The 18048-nt window shown below is 42.9% G+C and overlaps 1 protein-coding gene and 2 long non-coding RNA genes across 3 annotated transcripts in view; 2 read left to right on the forward strand and 1 right to left on the reverse strand.

The window, feature by feature from the left end:
• LOC139128154 (DNA ligase 1-like) overlaps nt 1–18048 on the reverse strand; it is a 51790-nt gene that overhangs the window by 31524 nt on the left and 2218 nt on the right. The gene's annotated exons all lie outside the window — the stretch shown is intronic.
• LOC139128166 (uncharacterized) overlaps nt 1–18048 on the forward strand; it is a 65691-nt gene that overhangs the window by 30550 nt on the left and 17093 nt on the right. The gene's annotated exons all lie outside the window — the stretch shown is intronic.
• LOC139128197 (uncharacterized) lies at nt 14687–16350 on the forward strand. The gene is made up of 2 exons (XR_011551218.1): nt 14687–15030; nt 16070–16350. It is a non-coding gene; the product is annotated as an uncharacterized lncRNA (long non-coding RNA).

Consider the following 18048-nt stretch of genomic DNA (forward strand, 5'->3'; position numbering starts at 1 on the left):
TCGCTGAATTTGCCAAAGAGGCCACTAAAGATGTTCAGAGTAACGCTTGGCTGTTTGGTCGGGATGGGGGAAAGTTGGACGGCACTGGGGCTACACGCCCGAAACAGTCCTCCAAGAAGTCTAAGCCCAAGGGTAAGGCACAGTCTAAGTCATTTCGTACTCGTGCCCAACCCTACGACAAGGACAATAGAAATAAGGCTAAGAAGCAATTTTCAACGTCAACTTCGTCGAATGCGAGCCCCAAAGGTCAGCGCTCCTGACGCCCTAATAACACTACCGCCCATTCCGTCGCCAGACATTTCGGTGGGAGGGCGTCTTCGTCACTTCGCCACCGAGTGGCAGAAAGTGACAAACGATCATTGGGTATTGTCAGTGGTCCAAGACGGGTACAAACCAGTTTTTTCAATCGACCCTCCTCGGGCGTGGGACCCATCGTGTTTCGCCCGCCAGACAAGCCCATACTCGTCGGCAATGGCCAAAGGAGTGCAAGGGCTGATGTCAAAAAATGCGGTGCGAATTGTAAACCCCTCCGTAGACGGCCCAGGGTTTTACAACCATTTCTTCCTCGTCCCAAAAAAGACGGGGGGGGGGGGGGGGGGGGTGGCGGCCGATTCTCAACCTAAGACCACTAAATCGGTTTCTGCAAGTAGAATCGTTCTCCATGGAAACCACTCAGTCCATTCTAGCCGCGGTACAGCCGGCGATTGGATGGTCTCCATAGACCTCAAAGACGCGTACTTTCATATCGCAATTCACAAGGACTTTCGAAAGGACCTGCGTTCTCAATAAACGGGATTGTTTACGAGTACATAGTTCTCTCATTTGGTCTAGCATCAGCACCTCGCATGTTTACCAGAGTAGTGCTGGAGCTAATAGGGTTCATCCACCGCCAATCCGTCAGAACACATCCGTATCTCGACGATTGGTTAATACCCCATCAAAGAAGAGACGTACTCGAAACACATCTCACCCTGGTCTGGTCAATTCTCCTCCGCCTCGGGTTCATTCCGAGTGTCGAGAAGTCAACTCTCACCCCTTCCCGCGACATGGCATTTATTGGGATGATCCAGGCTCATTACTCACTCAGGGATTGTTTGCCCAACCCAGGAACGAGTGGACAGACTGTTAGCTGTTATCAACTCTATCCTGCCCCGTCCATCTATCCCGGTCAAGCTCCTGCTGGAAGCTATCGGCATGATGGTCTCTATGCTGGCAATCATCCCCTGGGGGCGCCTTCGCCTTCGACCGATTCAACTGTATTTGTTGGCACTTTGGCGCCCCACTCGACAGCCAATTACTCTCGTTATTCGTGTGAGACCAGCTCTCCGTGCCACCTAGGGTGGAGGCAGGACACAGAGAATTTGATGAAGGGCGTTCCCCTATGGGTACCACCGCCCACCCAGTTTTTGTTCACGGACGCCTCCACCACCGGTTGGGGAGCGCACCTGGAGGAACTGACAGCATCGGGCAGTTGGTCGAACAACCAACGGGAGCGCCACATCAATTGGCTAGAACTCCAAGCAGTGTTCCTGGTGCTCAAACGCTTTCAGCTGTCAGTAACCAACCAGCATGTCCTGGTCAATACAGACAATGCTACAGTGGTTGCCTACATAAACAAGATGGGAGGGACCAGATCCCCAACACTGTGTTACCTGGCATGGGACTTATTCATGTGGTGCAAGGAACACAACATCCGCCTTCGGGCTCGTCACCTGCCCGGCAAACGGAATCACATTGCCGACGCCCTATCTCGAGATCGAAAAGTGATTCCAACAGAATGGGAAATTCCCCAGGAAATTGCCAACAGGATTTTCGCAATTTGGGGAACACCCATGGCAGACTTGTTTGCGACGTTCAAGAACCGCAAACTACCTCTGTTTGTGTCGCCGGTCCCGGACCACAGAGCCTTGGCGGTCGACGCACTGTCAATGTCATGGAGGAACTTCTCCTGTATGCGTTCCCTCCATTGCCTCTGTTGCCACTAGTTCTACGGAAAATAGCAGACGAGGTAACCACCGTGATACTAGTAGCACCAGCATGGCCCAAACGGTCATGGTATCCGATGCTGCTGGATCTGTTAGTAGAGCGCCCTCTGGAGCTACCCCTCCGCGAGGACCTACTATTCCAGGGTCCACAACTAGTTCATCCCGAACCAGGCGTGTTCAAGCTTCACGCATTCAAGTTGTCGAGCAATACCTCATTGCGAGCGGATTTTCTCGAGCAGCTGCCGCCACATCGCTAGACTTCAGAGAGCCAGCACCTTGGCAACTCACGAGGACAAGTGGTCAAAATTCTGTGATTGGTGTGGTAAACAGAGTGTTGATCCGCTCAAAGTCTCTGTTAGCCAATTAGCTGAAATCTTTCTATTTTTACATAATGACAAAGAATTCTCCCCGAGCACCTTGTCTGTTTATCGCACTTCCATCGCAGCGACGATCAGAAGTGTTGGGGGCCCGGATTTTAGTCACAATACAGCCTTGACTGCAATGCTCAAGAATTTCAAAATTGAGAGACCCCCTTCGCGGCGTTTGGTCCCTCAATGGAGTTTATCTTTGGTTCTGAGTGGCCTACAATGGCCGCCATTTGAACCATTGGAATCTATCAGTTTAAAGGCACTTACCCTTAAAACTGTTTTTCTTGTAGCATTAGCATCTGGCAGTCGCAGGAGCGAAATTCATGCTTTTGGTGCCACAGATGGGTTGTTGACTATTACCAAGACAGAAGCAATCTTGCGTACTTACGACCAGGTTTCTTGGCTAAGAATCAAGTACTGGGTACTAAAACCACCCAGTTTACTATTAAAGCTCTTGACTCGCTGACAGGCCCAGACCCTCAAGAGCGTCGATTATGCCCGGTTCGTTGTCTTTGTTGGTATTTAAAACGAACCAAGTCCTTTCGTGCGGGGATAGTTAGACTTTTTCTACCTATTCCCCCCGCTTCCTCACAGGACATTTCCAAGTCAACCATTTCAAATTGAATTACAAAAACGGTCCGTTGGACTTATAATGAAAGTTCAGAAACTGACCGTCGCCTTACCAGAGTAATTAACAGCCCATGAGGTTAGGGCTCTCTCTGCTTCCTTGGTGTATTCGGCCGGTGTTCCTGCGGACGATGTCCTTCGAGCAGGTACATGGCGATCACCTAACTCATTTGTCAGTTTCTATCTTCGGGACATGGCATCAGAATCGGACGGTATGTTTTCCCTTTGTCCGCTTTCTGTAGGCCAACAGGTTATCCCTGGTAATAAATACTAGTTTCCCCGCCTCCTAAGGTCTGTGGGATTCTGTGTTTTTCCCGATAGTAACTGGGTGAGTATTTCAAATAAGCAGAATTGTAGTTTATACCTAAACTAATTTCTGCTATGTAGAAATACTCACCCAGCACACCCGCCCACCTCCCCACTTGGTGTTTTGTATAACCTGGGGGAGTGTATTACACAGATTTTTGTGGTGGATGGGTGTGTTACACCCCCTCAATACTTGACTAACCGTTCTTTTCTGGTTGTTTTTGCACCTGGCGGTTCTTCTAGTAGTTTGGGGAAATTGTCACTTCCTAACTGTCGTATTCTAACGAGCGTGGACAGTCTCTTATGGAGTATAACTGAGTAACTTAGAGAGTCCGGTGACCTACGTCACAGGAAGTCTAGGCAGGAAGTTCAAGTTTTTAATCTTGCATAAATGGAGTCCAAAGGGTTATTTCGATCCCGATAGTAATTGGGTGAGTATTTCTACATAGCAGAAATTAGTTTAGGTATAAACTACAAATCTGGTCGAGGTCGTCTGTGAGCGCGTATTACAGAAATTCTCGAGCACTATGGTACTTGAACAGTTCAAAATCCAAGTTGTTTATAAACATATCCCTCACGGTTGAAGAGGTGACAATTTTTTGCCTAATTACTGTTTATAAAGTGCACTCCAGTCTTCCCTTTTTATTTATTTATTTATTGGGGGAACCCTGCTCAAAACAGATTCAGACACCGGCCAAACCGTTTGTCTGTTGCAGAACAAAAGACGGAATTTTCCTCTTACCCCGGGCCCCACACAGCACAGCAAACTTTGACTGTCAATCAAAAATTTGCTACAAAGTTGCTGCATGGTAAGATCACGACCTGGTCGCATGACCTAATTTCGAGAAGGTCATATTTACGTATGACTGGCTAATACAGTATTGCAAAAGATCGTTGACCTCAACCCAGTCGACTGATCACGCACTGAGTGACAGGTCAATGGCATGATGGCTGATGACAAGATCGACAGAGTGCAATGCATGCACCGTATTCACCGTTATATCATGTAGTGTTTACATGCTCTGATTTTGATCACGCACCGCGGCATCGAATTTGAAATGAAAATTCTATCCAACTTCAAATATTTTGCCTTTGGTTCTTTTTACAGCGAGGAAAACGTTTCCGTGTAGGGGTAGGGGTAATCAGACAACACAATAAATGTATTTGTAAATGTTACTTACATCATGATCACGATTTTTCGGCGATCCCAATACCGGTTGTTGAACGGGTTGGCGGGACTCCGACAGAGGCGACTCGTTCTGTAGAAATGAAAATGAAAAAAATTACATGAAATATTTTCCTTCAAAGGAATCCCTTTCTCACTTTAAAATAGTTTACATAAAATATGTAGAAAAAAACGGACGTGAAATTAAATTATGTCAATTTGATTACATGCACATGCAGCACGGATTTGTCACTTCTAACACAACAGTACGGAACCCCGATCCCTGAAAAAAAATCGACCACAAAAATAAAAAAAATAGATTAAATAAATAGATAAATAAATAAATAAATAAATAAATAAATAAATAAATAAATACTTACAGCATTTTCATAGTGTTGGTCCGCCAATGCAAATACTGTGTCCTGTTGGGAATTTGTCAGTGACAGATCATCCCACTTGCACTCATTATCATCCATGGTTAAGCTTACGGCTCTTTGAGTTCAGTCACCTCCGCCAGGGTCAACGAAGCCTAATGTCATGGCCCTTATGTTACCCTCTTTTTCTAGTATCCCCACGTTTGCATAAACCAATCAGAGTGCGGGGGCTATACAACCCAAGCACAGGGGAGGGTGGACTATATAAGCCCCTGCAGAGGGGTCGACTATATAAGCCCCTGCGCAGGTGGACCATACAAGCCGGGCTGGACTATCCTGACCCATATACCACTCAAGTATTTTTGAAAGTTGCCCAGTCGGTGCATTTGAACGTACACTTGTCCAAGTCTTAGACCCTAGAGAAAAACCGAAACAGTCCACTTTTTTTGAAAGACCGAGGACAGAATTATGATACACAGATAAAGTGTGGGGTTGTAACTCACCTCTTGGTAAAAATAAGTTGGGATCGATAATGAAATACATCTCTGAAGCATCACATTTGGGTGTGATGTACACATATTATTGCATTGAGGCGACAGCGCACCATGCGCTTTGCTTTTCACTTATATATACAGTTATAAATTGACACTTCCTCGCAGTAGCGGTATGTCAGATATTCTTTACCTACGGTAAGTTTGGGCTGTAACGATATAGACCAAGAAGTTCAAAATAACAATGGGATGACTCCTGGTGACTATGATGAAATTTGACATCAAATGCAACTAGCAGTGTCAGCGTCCAGCTCTCGCTGCATCAGGCAACACACTCTGCAGAACTGTTCATCACATTTGCGGTGATCGCACATCTGGATAATTTCAAAACTGCTTGTTTTCTGGTACAGTTAAGGTCCAAATTATCCATCAAAAATAGTTCCTGTAACTTCACTGTACCACCCTTGAATGTCGCGACGGTCAACGTATACCGTATACGCATATGCGGTACAGAGTGGGATAAATCTATTTTACGTATGCCACAAAAGGCAGGACTATTGTTCTTATGTAATTTTACGTAAAAATCTGTTACTTTTTCTTTGATCTGAACTCTCTAACTACCCGTTTTCTTTGTCTGCAGCAGCAGGTATTTTTAACAAGTGTAGTGTTCGTGTTCCATGCGAATAAAATGCAATGTTGATGAATGTACTGCGTATTTATCGTAGGATACGGTATGCGGATACGTAATCCCAACTTATAAAAATGCTCGGTCTTGGCCTAGAATTTCTGACATTCGATTTCTCAGACGTCCGTTTTCTGCATTTGGGGCTTAAAGCCCGCTGCGGTGGGACCCGGGATCCAGCTTACGCAAAATTTGTGTGGGTGTTGATCGGGTGTGTTCATGTATAATGAGTATGTAAGTAGCGGTCCAGAGCGTTGATAGTTTATTTGCGTAATCTGTTTGCGCCCAAATAAGCTCAGACTGGCTATAGCTGTACGCGTATAAGCTTCTTTGAACAACCTTCAGCGCATTTCGAGCGGTGATCTCACTCTAGAACGGCAGTTTTAGACGATCAGAGACTACGGTACAATGAATGTATACATACCTGCTACGATCTTTCGCAGCTTACGCTGATCGTGCTTTTGCCATTTTCAATTTACAGAACGGAAAGAAAGAATGTGTACTGGAGACCTTGATAAGTCATGAGCGGCGTGGGTTTGTAAAGTGAGAAACATTTCTGAGTGGCCGCACAGTGTGTTGTCGATGCCTGTTCATGCTTGACATGGACAAATCACGCCTAATAGTATGGAGACGACATTTCTAAAAATCAATCTGCCACCTTCGCGTGATTATGATACTTTATATCTTTGCTTTATTTCACATTATTGCTACAACGTTCCACATCATTGATTTCCGGGGTTGTGTCATGACGAGTTTTGAAGGACCAATTCACAGTGATTTTGAAGTCATCTACCAGACAACTCGGAAATGTACAATATTTGCTATTGCTTGAATATGATGCGAAAAGTAGAATACATTTCCGTCAATGTGGCCGCTGTACAGCCCGAAGTCGCAGAGTAGCAGAATTGCGTTTCTTAGGGAGGTTCACTCGTTCGAGGACGTTGGTTCTAATGAATTAGCTACCTAAATGCTGGTGTCGCAATGTCTTCGTTTTTCTCGAGGGTCTATGGTTATTCACACATTATGACACTTATTCACAATTATTGCATTGTTCCTCATCATACTGCTCTACTTTTTTTTATGTGTTGTGAGTGCTCGGCTGTAGCATGGCTCGGCCGCTGCAGACTACCCGGGCGAACACCAAAAACATGAATGCTTGTGCAGCGGTTGAAGAGCAGCGACGAGGACGGCTGCTCCTATGCAGGTCATCAAAGGTCAATCAAGCGATGTGTAGTGCCGATACCGTCGACCTTGTAATGACCCTCATCAGATAGACGCAATATTCCCCACCATATTTCCACAGCTACCTCAATGCATGCGTACACAGGTTTGAAATTCTTTTTTTCTCTAGCGATCAAAGTTTCTCTGGTAACACAGTCTAAGATTGTAGCCCAGGGAAGACAACTGTTAGCCCATTGTGTGCGAGCGTCTATTGAAATTGTGGAAACATCCACGTATGGCTCAAAAGAAACTAAAAAAAACCATGGCACAGTGTACTGTGGAGGGACTGTGGACAAGGGCGAAACTGCATGCTAGACAAGCTATATTTCCAATTCAAGTATGCGGTTGGTGATATCGAAGTTTGAACCATGCCTGTATGCCACTATCATATGATACCCAGTGCTAAAAATTATTGCATGTCATTCAGCTGTTGTGACGTGAAAGACGTGGAGTGTACACATCGAAAAGAATATATAGCCAAGATGTAGTTGCCGTTCAGTCTCCATGGATAGTGGTAAAGTATCAACGACAGAATTGTTGAAAACTGTAGCTAAAGCATTTTGTAAGGATGCACGTTGAAGTCGCCGAATGATCTCGATCGCAGTGAACCGCAATCGTTTGATCATCGCACATTTTCATGGCGTTGAAACCCAAAATCCTCAGACCGAATTGTGTAAAAGGGAAAAAATACGTCAAATTATGAGTCACGGAAACATGAGGGAGACAAATCGACAGCAACCGATCATATCACAAGCCGAACATTATATGTCGATGATGCATGCTACAAAGATGACGCAACTAAACTGGGTGACGTCGATCGTTACTTGGTGACCCTTTTATTTTTTTGTGTGTTTCTCATCTCAAGAGGAATACTCGGGCAGGGCGGGCGGTCGCAATAAAAAAACAAGTACAAAAAAAAAACCCTGTATTTGTTTCAGTTCATTGTTCTGTCCATTCAGTCACTGCAATTTCTTGTCTTTCAGTTCAGTGTTCTGTGCTCTCTGTCCTTTCAGTCTGAGTCGCCGCAATCTCACAAAATAGGTAGAGCCGTTGCTAGGATGATCGCCTCAGAGGCATCGCAAATAAAAGACGTTTTTTTTATTTCATGTCGGAGCTGAAATTTACGGTCGGTCATCGGGAGATGAGAAACACAAAAAATAAAAATGTCGCTCTAATATTGGGAGCGCTTCATAGGAAGGTAAATCAAAGCCTGTGCATGGTGGAAACACTTAGGCGATGTCTGTAGCTATAGCGACATGCGTTTCTCGTGACAAGCGAAGCCTGTTCGTGACAAGCGTATCAGTGCTGGTATCTGATAAGTCTACATCTGTCGAAGGTGTGTGAGGGAATTGCGATCATGGGAGGTGTGAAAGGGGTTTTTGATTAGCGGAGGTGCGTGTTGGCCCAAATGACAATACCAGAAGAATTTAGGAAGACAAAATATGCATGAAATTTCTGGGAAAATTTTTACCGAGAATTTCCAGGAAAATTTTGTCTGGTTGAATTTTTTTATTTGCTGCATTTATTGTCCTTTGTCCGATGTATAACAGCTTTTTACATGACACAGCTCTGAAAGTTTCTGATAACACTGCACCAGTCAAAGCCATGAAGCTTGGTGTCACAAAAACTGGACAGCGTTATTTTTTCAACCATAAACAGTATATTTAGGTTTCCACTTAGTTTAGAGACGTGGAAGTCCACAGAAGTTCCAATTTGAAAATGTAATTCACCCGATGAATGTTTTCGTTTCTAAATCAACTTTGGCCTACGTTTTGTGAATGAGATGTCCCTATTTTACCTAATTAATTAATAATCTTCACCCCGACCACAATCAAAGCATGATCGAGCAGCGGGACTGCCATTAGCAAACTCATACTCCCTATAGATGTGAATTGGAGGGACCTTGGAGTTTACTCGGCAAATGCCCGGAAAAATGAAAAGCGCGCCTGGCTTACGTGATTGATGTTTTCAGAAACGATTTCTTCGCATCGGTCATCATTGAAACAACGTTTGCAGTTGTTGATCAAGAGAATGTTACAGTAAGCTACATCTCTTTACGTTTATAAGCAGAAATTTTGTGTCACGAGCATCGATGACAAATGTGTGTATATGTGCTGTCATGGACGTAAACCCGACTCCCGTCTACGTATCTTCCGATATTTTTATTAATTATCCTGCGAGGAAAGAGAAAGAATCATAGCTTGTCAGCTGACACACATAACTAAAATTGCCTGTAGTGTGTCGGGGAATCCACTTATACACATGGTAGTCTCCAACAAAATTTGGTCTTAGTTAGGGACGAAACAAGTTGGGTTTGTATAATTTAGGGCGGAGCCGACTTCGATGGAAACACCTCGGCGGTGTCGGTCGCTGTATAGAAGACCTAGGATAAGTTTCCCCAATTCTCATAGTAGAAATATACGAATTTCACCATCGCGATGTAGAGGCATATTACTTTTCATGTTTCTAAATTGAGTTACTACAGTAAAACGCATGTGTCAAACGTACAACACATGTGAATTCGCCAAAGTCTGTCTTTTATACAAATTTACTGGTTATATCTGGTCACATCTTCCTTCTAATCTGCCACACTCCCACCGTTTTTGACGAAAATATCGTGTCTTGGTTAAATATTTGTGATGAGTACTGTTTGCTGAAAAGACCAAAGTGACTCCTTCATTCAATTTACGAAAGCGGCGTTGTCATCCAAATAAATAATGCGACCATGTGCGAACTTGAAATCGATCATGGAGAGGATTCCATACTGAATAACATCGTGAAAAATCTTACTTTACAGGAACGCAGTTTGCTTCATTTTATTGTAATCTTTAGTATGTAAATATATTTATTTTTCTTATAAATTTTGCTACACAGGTTGCGTATGTCTAATTATCCCATGGTTGACTTATAGCGACACAGAGGATAATTGACGATGTCCTCCTTTTATCTGACTTTCTAGTACCTTCTTACCCTCTTTCTGAAAGACAAAAACCACATCTTTTGGCTGATAGTGAAGTTTCAAACTTTTGGCGGGTGTTTCTTACAAGAAATCATATAACCAATTCCATTTGTTGATGATTGGGGGGGCTTTTCAAACTTATGAATAGTTCAACCAATAGAAAGCTTGCATATGCACGGTCCAGACGAGATGTCGCCAATGTGTCTGGATCATCAAGCTATAAGTTTCATTCATAAACAGTCAGTTGTTAGTAGAGTTACCCAACTCGTACATACAACATGGGTCGCGTACTCAGTATTGCCGTAACTCCAGAACAAGAAAATGCGATACGTGGTTTGTTCACGCATTATGGATGGGATCTTGAAGAAAGAGGCAGTGCCGATGAAGAGACGGTAGCAGATGATAGTCTCCCCAATGACAGTGTCGTCACTATCGGCATCCAAGTCCCTAGAGACTACGATGCAGTTGAATGTGAGCACTGTCTCTGTCAACCCTGTGTCACAGCATCGCGACAACAGTGGCTTGGCAGTGGTCAGAGACCGAGTATTACGAATGCTGCCGTCCGAAAAGGTATTTACCGAAAATATTGGACACTCCTGGATAGAAGAGGGGCGTGGAAGGACGAACGATACTTGTCGAGGAAAGCTGACCTGAGGATGCTGGCAGATGGGGTGGTCGTCACCAAAAGACAGGTAATGCCTGCTTGCGTTCTCAGGCAAGTACGGTACCTTTACCCAAATCTGCCGAACCAGCGCTACAGTGGTCATCGCTGGTTGTAGAATATATCTTCAGTGTGTTTCCAAAACACACACATACCAACGGCCCTTTTCAGGGCCAGCACATTATCCAGAAAGAGAACTACCGTACCCTATTTTTTACTTTTTTGGGAGCTTGCAAGTTTGGCATACAAAATGATTTTTCTTGATTGATTTGAATCTAAATGTGGACGTTTCGGAGGCAGCTTGACTAAACAAATGCATAACCTCTCATACTTTCATAACAAAGACAAAACTTTTGTTTTTGTTGTTTTACGCTACGTGGCATGGCGAAAGTAAAGGTCTTGTAGATGTATCGCAGTGGGTGCACACCGTTAGCCGTACAGCTATCCCATCGGATACGTGAGTTATTTACGCAGTGTAATTGATCCGTTTTCATTGCAAATGTTTGAACGTTTACGCTTCTGCGCGTCCCTCAATGATTGACAGCTGTTTGAAACAAGCAACAACCGTTTCCCATGGACGCTGAACAATGGGTTGCCGCCGATTTTCCGGCTAAATCTTCTTTATTTCGAAAAACTGCAAAATATTATGTGGATAGCTATGAGGCCGACAGGTTTACAAAACCAGACGTGCTCGTTTAGACCTCTTTCGGCTTGGTTGAAGCGCGTTCAGGGCGATTTTCATGGAGCACCGAGCTGAGCTCTTACCACTTGTCACTCACATTGCTAATGAATCTTTAATAAGTTAGGGGGCCTTTTATACCCCGCAGCGGCCTTTAAAAGTGATGAAAATACACCAAATAAGCAGGTATGTAAGGGTAGCTCAAACCCCTAACTGGGACCGCCAACTGGGACTCCCAGTTGGCTTAAAATGCACTCTGGGACCGGTCCCAGTTCACTTCTGGGACCGGTCCCAGTTCACTTCTGGGACCGGTCCCAGTTCGCTTCTGGGACCGGTCCCAGAAGCGAACTGGGACTGGTCCCAGTTGGCCTCTGGGACCGGTCCCAGTTGGCTTCCAGGACCAGTCCCAGTTGGCTTCAAAATTAACTCTAGGACCGCGGCCGCGGTCCTAGTTGGCCTCCAGGATCAGTTCCAGTACACTTCAGGGACACATCCAATTTGTAAACTGGGACCACTATGAAAAAACCCAGTTACTGGTACTTAATACTAACAATCTGTTAATGTTTTCATCTTTTACTCTGCCATAATCGTAGGTATACGCGACATTTAATAGATCCCAACTATTAAAGGCCAAAGTAATTTAATTCTTTGTTTTGTCTGTGTGCACATACTGGGTTTTTTTCTACTGCCAATGGTTTGAATAGGATTTTACTGAGCTTTCCTGTTTACAAAATTTCACATCTTGTGGTATAACTTATGATGATCACGATGAAAGGAAGTTTCTGATGATTTTGTATAGACACTTATGTTGTTACATGGAAATAATCAAGAAAATATAAGGTGTGTTTGATTTTCTTGTATGTGTTTTAGTATTGCCTTCCCGCTCATGTTTCGAAACATTTGAGTGGGCGTGCTAAACAAAGAATTTGATTACTTTGGCCTTACTGCGATGTACTCATTCTTAGAACTAGTAATTAGTCCTGTGCTATGGTGTGTGTTGAAATCTTACTGCACGGATCACGTTGATAGAGAGACTGTGTACTGAATCAGATGAAAAAGGAGATGAAAATACCTGTGCAAGACTAGCAATTAACTCATCAAGGCTTTCATTACATTAAAAACAGCAAGCAAAACCTTTAACGAAAACCCGCTGTGTTTTAATAGAATTGCAATTCACTTGCAGTATATGACTGATATCTTAATTTGGACCTAGTTATATTTCTGAACAGATAGACACAAATAGGAGAGGGGCAACCATTAGTGCATGCATGTGCTGTTACAGCAGAATCATTTCATTGTTATGCGAGGAAAAAATAGACATCAATGAGGTGATAATAGTCCCATTACATTTTAAGACAAAGGGTTTGAATATACAAGTCAACAACATGCACTGCTTCAAAACTTCATCGACAGCTAGTAGCTATATGTAGTATATGCTGTCTCAGTGGTTTCTATTTCAGTCTGTATGTCTGTCATAGCTCTATGGAGCTACGAGTCCCAGAATTGAAATGAGACCTGACTGTCCTTGAATGAAACTGGGAGATGTTAGCTTCCCACACAAAAAACATACATAATTTTCACAACAGTACAGAGAATATGAATAAAACAAGTGCATACAATTGCTACAAAAGGCATATAGTGGGATGGGAAACTTCTTTCCCATTAATATTATGGTTTCGTCATTACAGCATGGAGGTACCTTACCGCCATGGTACAGTTCATTTGATACAAGTGTGTTTCCCCGCAATCATAATGGTCCCAGTTACGTCGAGCAAGTACGCTTCTGGGACTGGTCCCAGTTCGCTTCTGGGACCAGTCCTAGAGGCCAACTGGGACCGGTCCCAGTTCGCTTCTGAGACCGGTCCCAGAAGTGAACTGGACCGGTCCCAGAGTGCATTTTAAGCCAACTGGGAGTCCCAGTTGGCGGTCCCAGTTGGGGGTTTGAGCTACCCTTACATACCTCAAGTAAGACAACAAAGACACACAAGTTGATATAATATAATAGCAGTAACCTCCGCCACAGTCGGGTATCCACTCAACTTTGGTACAATACCTAGCCTATCCCTTACGAAATTTTTTTTTGTGGCATATGTCCCACTGTCTTGCGGCTTATAAGCTACACACAAAAAAGGCTGCCAGAACTTATTTTTCATTATGTGCCGATATGTGCCACTAGAGGCACTTAACAGGCACACAAAGACAATCAGTCAAATCTTTTGTGGCAGGTATGCTAAAATATTTAAATAAACACAGTTTGAGCAAGATATTGCTCACTATAAGCCACAACATTGAGTTGACACTCCACTTGATCACGCATTCTTAGATGAGATATCCATTGACAGTGACACTACAGCTGGCACAGCAGGAAACCTTTGATTTTCAACAAATTGTGTGAAAAACTACCATTTGACTTTGATCGGTGCAATAAATCAATCACTGACTTTTTATGTACGTTTTGCAAATGATTGGTTCTCACTGACAGCGTAACTGTTTCTACAGAAAAAAAGGCTTTGCAAAATATTAACTCTGGCGAACCATATATCGACGTTAGTTAGCCCTGCGTACGATGCTGTGTGTTCCGCTACAGCTAATTGTGGTGAGCGGGGCGATTAGCTGTAGCGGAACACACAGCATCGTACGCAGGGCTAAATCGACGTATAATGAACTTATTTCACGTGCATATCTCCCTTGAAAAGACTAGTCTTTCAAAGAACTGCAACTCAAAAATAACGTATATCTTGTTCTTTTGTGTTTTCTTACGCCCTTTCCACACGCGGGTCTTAAATGAACTGCAAGTACGGAGTAGGTCTTGAAAGCGTACGTACGGCATGGAGGTACGTACGGTAAAGCTTACCAGCGTATAATAATGTACGCATAGTTTCATAGTGATCACGCTGGGCTTCAAAATACGGACGTGCGCGATGAAAGTCATCGTCGGGCAAAGTTTGTAAGTCACGAGACTGCTATGTCGGAGCCGTTTTTGTAGAGTTTTGTGTTGATCTAGAAAGGTTATTCCCATGTATTTGTGTCGTTTTGGTTTTCAAACGCAAGCTATGCAGCTGAGCTCGAGCTCGATCAAGCTGCTTGCTGAAGCAGGGAGACAATGCGTGGGTCAGACTTTGAACCGGAACTCTAGAATCACGCCTGATGATGTCATAGATCATGTGAAGATTTCTTTATGATTGGTCAGATTGCCAAAAGGTCATGGGTCAAATCCTGAGCGGCAAATTAAATCTGATATGCACTGGTAGGCCGTTAGGATGTTTGAGCGAGGAGTATATCGTCGCCGTTTTTCGCTCTGATTTTTGTACAGTTTAGCGTAAAATTACCGTAGGACATTATCATTCAGGGTACGTAAAGGTTAGCTATGAATTTAAAACCAACAAACAGCGTTTGCGATGCGTTGATGGCCCTTGGATGACCGATTCTGAGACCGCGATATCGTCCCGAAGAACAACGGTCACGGACACACTAAAGTTTGATCGAAGAGCTACAGATCGTTTAAAAATTCGGTAAGTAATTTTCAATACCACGAGTTGTCTCTATAATTTTCGCAGTTCTCACTGTCTTTACGCTTTTGAAAATTACGAATGCAAGAACGACGAAAATACAACTTAGTGGGCTAACTGCTAGTGTAACAATGAATACCAATAGGCATATCCACGACTCAGAGTACAAGCTGCAAAAAACAGCAATGTATGCAACATTGATAAAATTTGTCCGCATTTCAAGCTGCATGTCCGATATTGCGCGCGTACAGCTATATTTAGTAACAAACCTGTAACCATGCACTGCGCTATTATAAAGGGATACTTTTTGTTTTAAGGTAGAACGCACCTCGGGGACCAGACATTCGGACTCTCAAACTTTTACAGTTCTCTTCTGATATACTACATGTGGGGGTTCATTTTAAAGCTCTTGGTGAAAGAAAACTTTTTACCAGCTTAGTTTTTTGAAATTCGAAAATTTTTATTTTTCGCCATAGAGTTAACACAGGGATGGCGGCCATTTTGAATTTCTAATATCAGTAAATCTTGGGTTATTTGTTTCTCTACTACCAAAAGTTGCACGGTGACCCCCTATTTTTATTCTTGAATTTGAAAGAGAATGATTGAAAGATTATTTGAGGAAAGTTAGAGCAAAAGTTTAAGTCTTTCACTTTCGAGGTGCATATTACCTTAAAACACGCAGGGGGCTCATTTATGAGACAGTTTTCCATTTACATTTCTTCTGTTTGAGATGTGCTGAAACCCAATCACCGCTGGTCAATAGTTGTAGTTTGGAGTGGTGTGTCACAAGTAAATAGTGAAAATGAGGCTGAAAAGCAATGATTTGGTAATCACAATAACATAATGTATAGATATGTCATGAGTTTGTATCATTAGGTAAATTATTTAATATTAATTATTATAATTTCTTTCACTCACATGAATGCTCTTTTCCGTGAATTTTTGTATTAATATATAATAAGGGTAGTCGACAAAATACAAGCAATTTCACTTTGCACATGTAATAATATCCTTGTCTGTTATTTATCATTTTTATTCTCAGTGTATGGGCAAAGGCCATGAAGCTGAACAGACCAATGGATCAACAGGAACATTCAATCTGAAGTTTCAGAACAAGATCGTAAACATTAGGATGGCATCGAAAACAACTTTGGATAATGTGAAAAATCAAATGCAGACTTTTAGACGTGTTCTGTTATGTTTTTCACATGAACCTCATTAGATTATTGAATTTTGATTTTATTTAATTTCTTAGTGGTCCAGCCTAGTGTACCAACATCATTGTTTTACATATCAAAATAAACAATGGGGTATTATCGTGAAGATATGTGGTAAGTGTTTTTTTTTGTTTGCATATGTGAGTAGGCGGTTTAAAAGGCAGTAGCTGTAACTTAATTTTTATGCAGTATTTTTATACTGTTATGTGTCTTGATTTTTGCCTATTTTGCCAAGTGAGTAAAGTGAAAAGTTACCTCAACACACAAAAGTTAAAAGAACAACATCATAAGTTACAGCTACTGTCCCTTAAAACAAATGAAGATGTGAAGTGTATGGTAATCTCCTGGCTAGTATAAAACTGGTAGGTACAAATGCAGGTATGGTTGGGGAGGGAGGGGGTAGCTCAGGAAGCATGCATAGCAGCATTTTACCATGAAACCTTTTACCCCACCATTTTTTGTGGCATATTGTCTGCAATCACAGCGGCTTCTATGCCGCTAAAAGCCCCGTCCCATTTTTTTGCGGCATATCGTCTGCAATCACAGCGGCCTGTATGCCGCAAAACTGTGCCAGAACAGATCTTTGCATGATAAAATATGAATAACCTGCTTATAAGCCACAAACAGTTGCAGCTTGGTATCCACAACTATTGTGGGTTAGCATGCACAACTATGTGCCAGAAGCCATATTTTTTCGTAAGGGATCGGCTCGTGCTATATGTCGCGCATTGTACCAAAATCTCGTGTATACCCTCCTGCAGCGGGCGTTATTGCTTAATTATATTACAGCTTTGTCAATACCAGTGAATTTTGTGACGTCATATCCCCACATTATTACTGATAATGTATTCCATTATTCAGCATTGCGGCCCCACAGCGAGCATAACAATACAAGTTTTTTTTTAAAACGAAAAAAGGACTGCACATTTAAAAGGAGGGAAAGTATGGGATAAACCATGTAATACACAAAACGATAAATCTTGATAATGGTGCACAATATTGATAATAATGTCTTACTGTACGATTTATCAATTTTTTAGTCCTCCCGCATGCACTCGTCGTCTGCTCTGTCTGGCTCGCGCTCAGCATGCAGTCCCCGTCCGATACGCTGCAGTATGCAGTACTACTACTACATTGTTTACAACATGGTTCGCTTCGTTGCCGTATAGGTGAAACAGAACTCAGTACGCTTGCAAACTCCTAGATGATACTGGGTTTGACACATGGCATATTATGTATGTCAGTGGCCATGTAAACGATGCAAGCGTGAAAGGCCACTCGAACCAGCCATAAAGAGGCCAACAACGGCAGCTGCCACCAACCTTGGACCGAAAGTGTTTATGGAAATTATCACGGAGCCATTCAAAGTCTCGGTCCAGGGTCAGCTACTGCCAACAATCACGACAACCATGGACTCTCCATTGATCTTACATCTTGGCCACCTAGTTCTGATGCACTGACTGTAATCAGAGATACTTTCATTCATCTTTTTTTAGTCCCCACAGAGACCGTCTGGGGGGACTAATAGGTTTGGTCATTGCCGTCCGTCTTTGCATCCGCCGTCCATTCATGCAGATATGTCAGAGATGCCTGGCATGATTTCAGTCAAACTTGGTACAAGGATTACTTCATTACTTCAAGGATACTATGTCATACGTATGCATGTCAATTTGTTTCATGATATGATCCAATATGTCCGCATGGCGGCCATTTTGTTACAATTCTTTCATGTACGAGCCATAACTCAGGCACATCTCAACAGATTTTATTCAAAGTTGATACAAGAACATTGACCTATGTCATG

The sequence above is a fragment of the Ptychodera flava genome, unplaced genomic scaffold (assembly GCF_041260155.1).
Source record: "Ptychodera flava strain L36383 unplaced genomic scaffold, AS_Pfla_20210202 Scaffold_45__1_contigs__length_1260105_pilon, whole genome shotgun sequence".
Lineage (NCBI taxonomy): Eukaryota > Metazoa > Hemichordata > Enteropneusta > Ptychoderidae > Ptychodera > Ptychodera flava.